This window comes from Sitodiplosis mosellana, unplaced genomic scaffold, assembly GCF_009176505.1.
Source record: "Sitodiplosis mosellana isolate CC-2019 unplaced genomic scaffold, AAFC_SMos_1.0 Smas_scaffold_6150, whole genome shotgun sequence".
Classification (NCBI taxonomy): domain Eukaryota; kingdom Metazoa; phylum Arthropoda; class Insecta; order Diptera; family Cecidomyiidae; genus Sitodiplosis; species Sitodiplosis mosellana.
Genome location: NW_022601391.1, coordinates 4,722,708 through 4,729,810, shown reverse-complemented (window position 1 = coordinate 4,729,810; position 7,103 = coordinate 4,722,708). Strand labels below are relative to the sequence as shown.

The 7,103-nt window shown below is 34.7% G+C and overlaps 1 protein-coding gene across 7 annotated transcripts in view; it reads left to right on the top strand.

Annotated features, from left to right (window-relative positions):
* The first annotated feature begins 1,496 nt into the window (after positions 1-1,496).
* The window catches only part of LOC129574134 (proton-coupled amino acid transporter-like protein CG1139), a 7,077-nt gene continuing 1,470 nt past the window's right edge, over positions 1,497-7,103 (top strand). The window contains exons 1-6 of one of the 7 annotated variants that reach the window (XM_055455622.1): positions 1,497-1,859; positions 4,626-4,782; positions 6,287-6,374; positions 6,496-6,648; positions 6,732-6,851; positions 6,947-7,103. The exon at positions 6,947-7,103 is cut by the window's right edge and continues 257 nt beyond it. The gene's annotated coding sequence lies outside the window, so the exon portion shown is untranslated. The other 6 variants (XM_055455626.1, XM_055455624.1, XM_055455625.1 and 3 more) reach the window with 6 other exon arrangements.

Sequence of the window (7,103 nt, the reverse complement as noted above, 5' to 3'; positions counted from 1 at the left end):
CATGTTCGCATACGAACGAACGAACGAGCGCTCGTTGACCGCTCTGCTTCTGGGTGACTTTGGTTTTACGAATGCACTGATAAGCTTCGAAGAATGTAAGTAGACTGTAGCCGATCTTAAGAACATTTGGAAAATTCGATGGTGATTTTCTTTCCAGTTTAACCCATCATACGCGATGGTCAATTTTTAAAATTAAAGATGCAACCCTACCGATGAGTTAATTTCTTGAGACAGGCGTAAGTTTTGAGCTATTGTAAAACATCAGATGATCGGTTTTTCAAAATAGTGACTTGGCTTGGAACATGCATTGACATATATCCACATTCAAATGAAAAAAACTGTTTGAAATCTTTGCATATGTCAGGTGTTCAGAACATACGTCATACAAATATTTGATGTGATTCGCTTTTAACCCTCTAATGCAGAAAACCGCCTTCAGACGAGCAACATTTGAATGCCTGTGGAACGGGAACCGTACATCGGATCACATTGCTTCAAAGGAAATTTTTATTCGTCAATGTTCTCTCTTTATTTTTGTCTTTGGAAATATTTGTCTATGTAGTGTGATTGTAAAGTTTTAAACAAAAATGTGTGCAAAAACAAAAAATTTGACAAAATAAATTATTCGAATTCGAAATTAGACACATTTTTGACACTTTTAAATAATGGATTTGATTGTTCTCTGAATTATGTCAATCGAATTTCCTGACTGAACCATGAGGAATCCAGGATTATGAATATTTTTTTAAATATCTATGGCCAAAAAATCAACCAAGTACCAGTACTCCTAGCCCTGGGAAAAATTAATGCATTAGAGGGTTAAAGTAAATCCGTCACACCAATCCGAAATTATTTTGATGGATTATCAAAAAATGAAAATTGATTTTCAATTTTGGTGGATTTCGATCCAAAATATGAAAGCGAATCAATTCGGTTTGTTGTAAATTTAAACCGGTTCCACATGGTTATACGATTGACAGTAAAGTAATAATTTTAAAATTCTAATTTCATGGGCTGCATTTCATATGAATAATTGTTAAGTCACTATTTGTTATTGCATGCAAGTAAAAATAATGATCAAATTTCTGGAGGAATTTGTGTTAATAATTAACGAGTTTATCTTTGTTTTTTTTTTTCAAAATTCCCATTTCACAAATTGGTTTCAATTTTAAGCTTTGACTTCGTGTCGCCGTAATTCGGATTGAATGTGCAACAAAGTATAGTGAATGTCTAACTTAGAATCATATAAAGCACACTTTACGAAACGAATGCCTGACATTTTTTTAATAGATGCACATTAAATTCAAAATGTAAATATCACAAACGGGATAACTATCTATACCATACTATATTATGAGCAATCTGTGATAATCATGTTCCTTCTAGTTTATATTTTACTGTTGCTTTGAATTCGACTCAACTTCGGCGTATTTCTTCTGAACTACACTTGATGTCGTTTAGCTGTTCGTTTCATTTGTTGATACGGCCAAATATCCGATAGACAGCTATCGTTCGCTCGAACTGTCATGATTCCTGCAATGTTTTTACGGGGTCGAGCCGAGATTTACTTGAAAGCATCATCGATGAGTTGATCAGTCGCATAAAAGCAGTCAAACCAACCGCACGCATTCTTTCAAAGCATCGGCAGTCACCGAAAGATAACTCCATCCACAAGCGGCGACGCATACTGACGAAAAACCCGTTTATTGTTCGACCGAAACGGAAACAAAATCATCACGCAAAGAGTGCAACAACCACAAATTGATTCAGCGCAAGCGACAAAGAGTCAAGCCAACAAATCGACACATTCAAAACAAAATAAAAAAAGAAAAACAGTAACCGAAATTCATATATATCAGGTACGAAATGTTTACATGGGGAAAATAAAATGCATTTTCTGCATTTTCAAAACTACATCGATGTGTCGCCGTTCACTGACGTCTAGTGGATCGCATCACATCGGAAGAAAATTCGCATTTTATTAATAGAATTGGCATTTCTGTGCGCACAGTGCCTATATAATGACAGTACGGCATTCCGCGGTTTGGCCGATTCAAGTGCAAGAAGAACGACAACAAACGAATGAATGAACAAACGATCAAAAAACATAATTCAATGTCACTTTCGGTCAGCTTGTGTTTATACTGTGCATATAATAATGTCAGCCACTTGTAATATATTTGGCGATTTTAAGAGTAGCTCACAGAGCGTTGGTGCGTCAATAGACAAGTATAGCAGTGTGTGTGCATGTGAAACGATTCATTCATGAGCTGTGTGTACATTTTTTCTATTCATATTTTTCCTAAAATATTCATACATATCCGATCGGAAAACCTGTTTACAACTTACCAAATTGAATAATGATAAATCGACTATAGTCATAGACAGAGAGGGGGAGGGGTAGAAAGAGACAGAAGGAAACAAAGGAAACAAAGCAAACACAGCAAAGAGCGAAACTGAAATGATTCATAATCTATTCAATTTGATGAAGATATTTAAAATTTCAATTCAAAATTATTGACAATATTTGGTGATGATTTATCTGAATTATCTACTGTGAAATGCAACGCACACTCGTCAATATTCGACACAGACATATCAAATCCGTTTATTGATGGCAAAAATTCGTGCATCTTATATGCCAATTTCTATAGCAAAGGGCATTGGACTTATCCAATTGACAATTGCATACAAACAACTGTCTTTGTTTCGCATAATTGATGAGAGCTCTCAGGCTTCTAAGGCATCATCGATAGTGAAACACGTCACATATCGCTAGAGAATTCATTAAACTTACGAAAATGCGGTAATCATTGTGATAAATAAAAATGCAATTTTACGCTGGATCTTGTTGAGGGGTGTATGCAAAGGAAATAAGCATTCACTATATTGATTTTATCAGCAAAGTGCCAAAGATAATCAGAAGAAGAAGAGTGTATTTAAACAATGCGGCTACTGAACATTCATTTATCGGGCCACAAATGGAATTATATACCTGTATATACACGAATCATTATTTACTCACAATTTAATTGAATTGCAATCATCGTATATGGTAACATTTCATTTCGAAGGTCCATAAAATGCTAAAGACCATACAAATTAACTTGCATTTACGGTATATGTATTTTTCGCCCCGTTGATCAAGTCATTTGCGCGCAAATCAATAATTTTATTACGTTCTTTCTTACGCACGCAACTCTGTTTCAAATGTTGTTAATTGCACATTGCAAAATCACTATTATCTATCTCGATGGTTATATGGTTCAATATCGTTTAGATATAAATTGAAAAGAAGTTATTAAGCATTCATTGAGCGACTGAATTTAAAACAATGAACACTTTTCCATTTACATGGTTTTACATTGACTTATTGGGTCTAGAAGTAAGTTTCCAGCGTTTTACAAAAGGTGGCGCCACCAGTAGATTTTGGGCAAAGATGACTGATCAGAGCTGTCATATTGGAAGCTTGTACATCTGTCAACAACATTGCATCATTATATTTGTGCATTTCTACCGGCAACGTAAATTTTTTTGAGCGTAAACATGGCAAGTTTTGAGCCAAAAAACAGCATTTGCGGGAGCAGTTTTTTTCATACGGGAAAAATGTGAAAAATAGATTATTCTTTTATCGAGTGGACACTGGTAGTGAAGAATGGACGTTTCTCAATAGACACAAGCATATCAAACCACATTTTGATCGTGGTTACTTGTCATTATAGATGGCGCTGCAATCACTCCCTCGAAAATGCTCGAATTGGGCGATTTGCCATATTTGCGGGGGTGGGGCAGATATGGTGCATTGGAAGGTGGTAGAAATTTATCAAAATGTTAGCTTTTATCGTTCCCAACAGAAACTAATCGGTATATACCAATTTCTGACAGCAAAATCGAAGAATTGACTTATCGCCGCAAAAAAGCGAATTTTTGAGGAAATTTTTTTAATGACTTTTTGGCTATCAAGTCCAAAATTTCTAAGAAGCTATTAATTTTGAAAATCCTTTATGCCCCCGCTGTAATCTCCAGACATTGCACTTTCTTACTACCACTGGTTTCAGTCGATTCAATATCACCTAAGTGGAGGACGGTTCACTTGTTTTCAAAAAAGTCAAAAATTGGCTTGATTCGTTCCTGGCCTCAAAAGACGAGAAATTTTTTTTGGGACGGAATCCATAAATTGCCTGAATTGTGGAGAAAAGTCATAGCTTCCGATGGACAGTACTTTGAATAAAAAATATGTACACGTTTTTCACAATAAAGCTTTAAATTTTGAACAAAAACGCTGGAAACTTACTTCTAGATCCAATATATATTGACGAGTGTGATAAATGACGATACTACTGATTGCAACAGTTAAGGGCCGGTAAAATTGCGTTCAGAATATACAACTTCTGATATTTATATTTCCTTCATTACGTAAAATTATTTTATCAATTTTGACCAGAAAATGTTCGAATTCTACATTTTGTTTACATTTCATTTTTTTAAAAATGGTATATGGAAATGTATTTGAATGAAAATGAATTTATTGAAATTTTTGGAAATCGTCTACTCAAAAAATTGTTTTCACATGAAACATATAAAAACACTGCAGGAATTCATATAAAATGTACATTTGAAAACAGCGCTTTCAGAACCGCTTGTTTCAAAGCCATAGGAGACATCTACCCAGATACACACCTATTGCGTACACAAATAATTTGTTTTTTGGAAAAAAGACGTTGATCGTTCAGAATACAAGGGCAAACATTTGTGCTAATTCAATTGACACGAACAAAAATCGTAGGTTTTTTCAATTTCTTAGTCTGTTATATAATTGTTACCGCAATCTTCTTTTATTAAATGAAAAAATGAAGCAGTGTAGATTAGGGTGGATCGATTTTTAAAATCGCACAAAATCAAAAACCCTGGGTGCGCGTTCGTTTTGACACCTCAAAAGAAGAAACTTTTGTTCTGGGACATATGCCGAAAAGTTAATTCCCAATAATGTTGAGGTATCTCTTGAACAAAAAATGATAATTTCACAACAAAATCCGTAAAAATCGTCACTTTTGTTCGACAAGTACCTCAAAAAATCACTTGTTGGAGTTTTTGTCTTAGAAAACTGCCCATATTTTTGAGAAAAAATAACTTTCCACCAAAACGCCAACCGTGAAAAGTGTATATTCAGAGATTTTTTGAAGAAAAGTCGATTTTTCAAGATTTGAAATTGAACCAACCGAATATGAGGCCAGAAATATGTGAAAACATCACTCGATTTGGTCATATGGGCACTCAAAATGTTCGTGAGGGATTACACTAGAAGTTTAAAGGCAGCAAAGGCAGAAATTGTTTGCACAGTAAGGTAATATCACTGTTAAGCCGAAGCTCATGGGCGTAATTTCCTCATTTTGCTTAAAATAGTCGCAATTTACAACTCAAAAATCACATAAATCTATACAAATGAAACCGGAAATCAATTCTACGTCAAAAATTAAGTAGAAATAGCTCCTCAGACGTTTCAAATTAGAAAAAACCGGGGTTGTTCAGCTATATATAGCGTCAAATGGCGACTTTTTGACCATTTTTGAATATATTTGAGCGACTCAAGCCAACAAATCACTATTTTATGTGCATCTAATGATCAGATTTGGATTCCTCGTCAAAAATTAGACTAATACGGGTCATTTTTAGCCATGCATTTAAGATTTTTGAGGGTCCACCGAGGGTTTTTGCGGAAAAGTAGCCAAAAAATGGATACTTGGTCGAATTTGGACCTACGAAGGCGCAAGAATCGCGTTGGAATGGTTTCAAATCAAGGTTTCTGAGTGCATGAAAAGTGGTTATTTTTCGAGATATTTTAAAAAATAGTGTGAAAAAATCAACAAAACCTGAACTAGACAAAAATTTAGTGAGCAGAGTGGCAATTAACTTTTCGGCATATGTCCCAGAAAAAGAGTTTCTTCTTTTGAGGTGTCAAAACGAACGCGCACCCAGGGTTTTTAATTTCTTGCGATTTTAAAAATCGATCCACCCTAGTGTAGATTCATATTTTTGCAACATTGTTTATACGATTTTATGGTTTGTTTGACGATGAACAATGAAAACGCAGTTTTTTTTTCGTAAATTTGAAGATAAATTGTAATACACAAAGAACGAAAGAGAAAGAGAATATGTATCTGTAAGATAATAACCAAAAATGAATTTTTTTTTCTTTTTTTCGGTTAGAAATATACGCATTTTGGATTTTCGAAACGGTTGCGTAGGTTGATAATTATTATTTGTCGATTTTTTTTCCATTCCTCAGTTGGAAATAGACATTTTCGCAATGGATTCTAACTGAGTACATCGTTAACATTTATTGGTGAATATTTGTCTGCTTTGCTGCACTCGAGGTCAGACGGAATGTGTTATACAAGAGATCAGTCGTTTGATACGAGTTTTATAGATTGAACTAAAACGAGTTTTGCAGATATGACTAAATAATTTTCGATTTATTTTCTCTTTATCAATCAGGGAGTTGAGTAGTTCCAATCGTATAAAAGAAACGTACGCAAACCTCAGCCTGTGTATATGATTTCAAAGTCCATAAGGAATTAACAAATTATTTCCAGACATGGACAATTCAACGTACAACAACACTGGTTTCGTCGGTGATGATGGGAAAGGGTTCGTGATTGACCACATTTTATTTAAATTTTTTCCTCTTTTAATCGTTTTCTTTTCGTTTAATCATTTCTTATGTTCGGCAGTGGGAAGGAGTCGCATGAAAAATCCAGATCGGTGGAATTATCGATAAAATCCACGAATGGCTTTCAAGCGTCTGATGATTATGAACCATATGCACATCGGGACGTCCAACATCCGCTGACGTAACATTCTTTCCATATTCTTATGTTTTACAGCTCTGCATTTTGGTGAGTTTATCAAATATTCATTTGTTGTTTGCTTATTATTCTTGATACAGAAATTCGGAAACCATGGTACATCTGTTGAAAGTAGCATTGGGAACGGGTATCTTTGCAATGCCAAATGCTTTCAATCATGCCGGATATGTCGTTGGATTTATTGGAACCATTATACTAGGCTCAATTGCCACGTATTGTGTCCATATACTTGTCAAT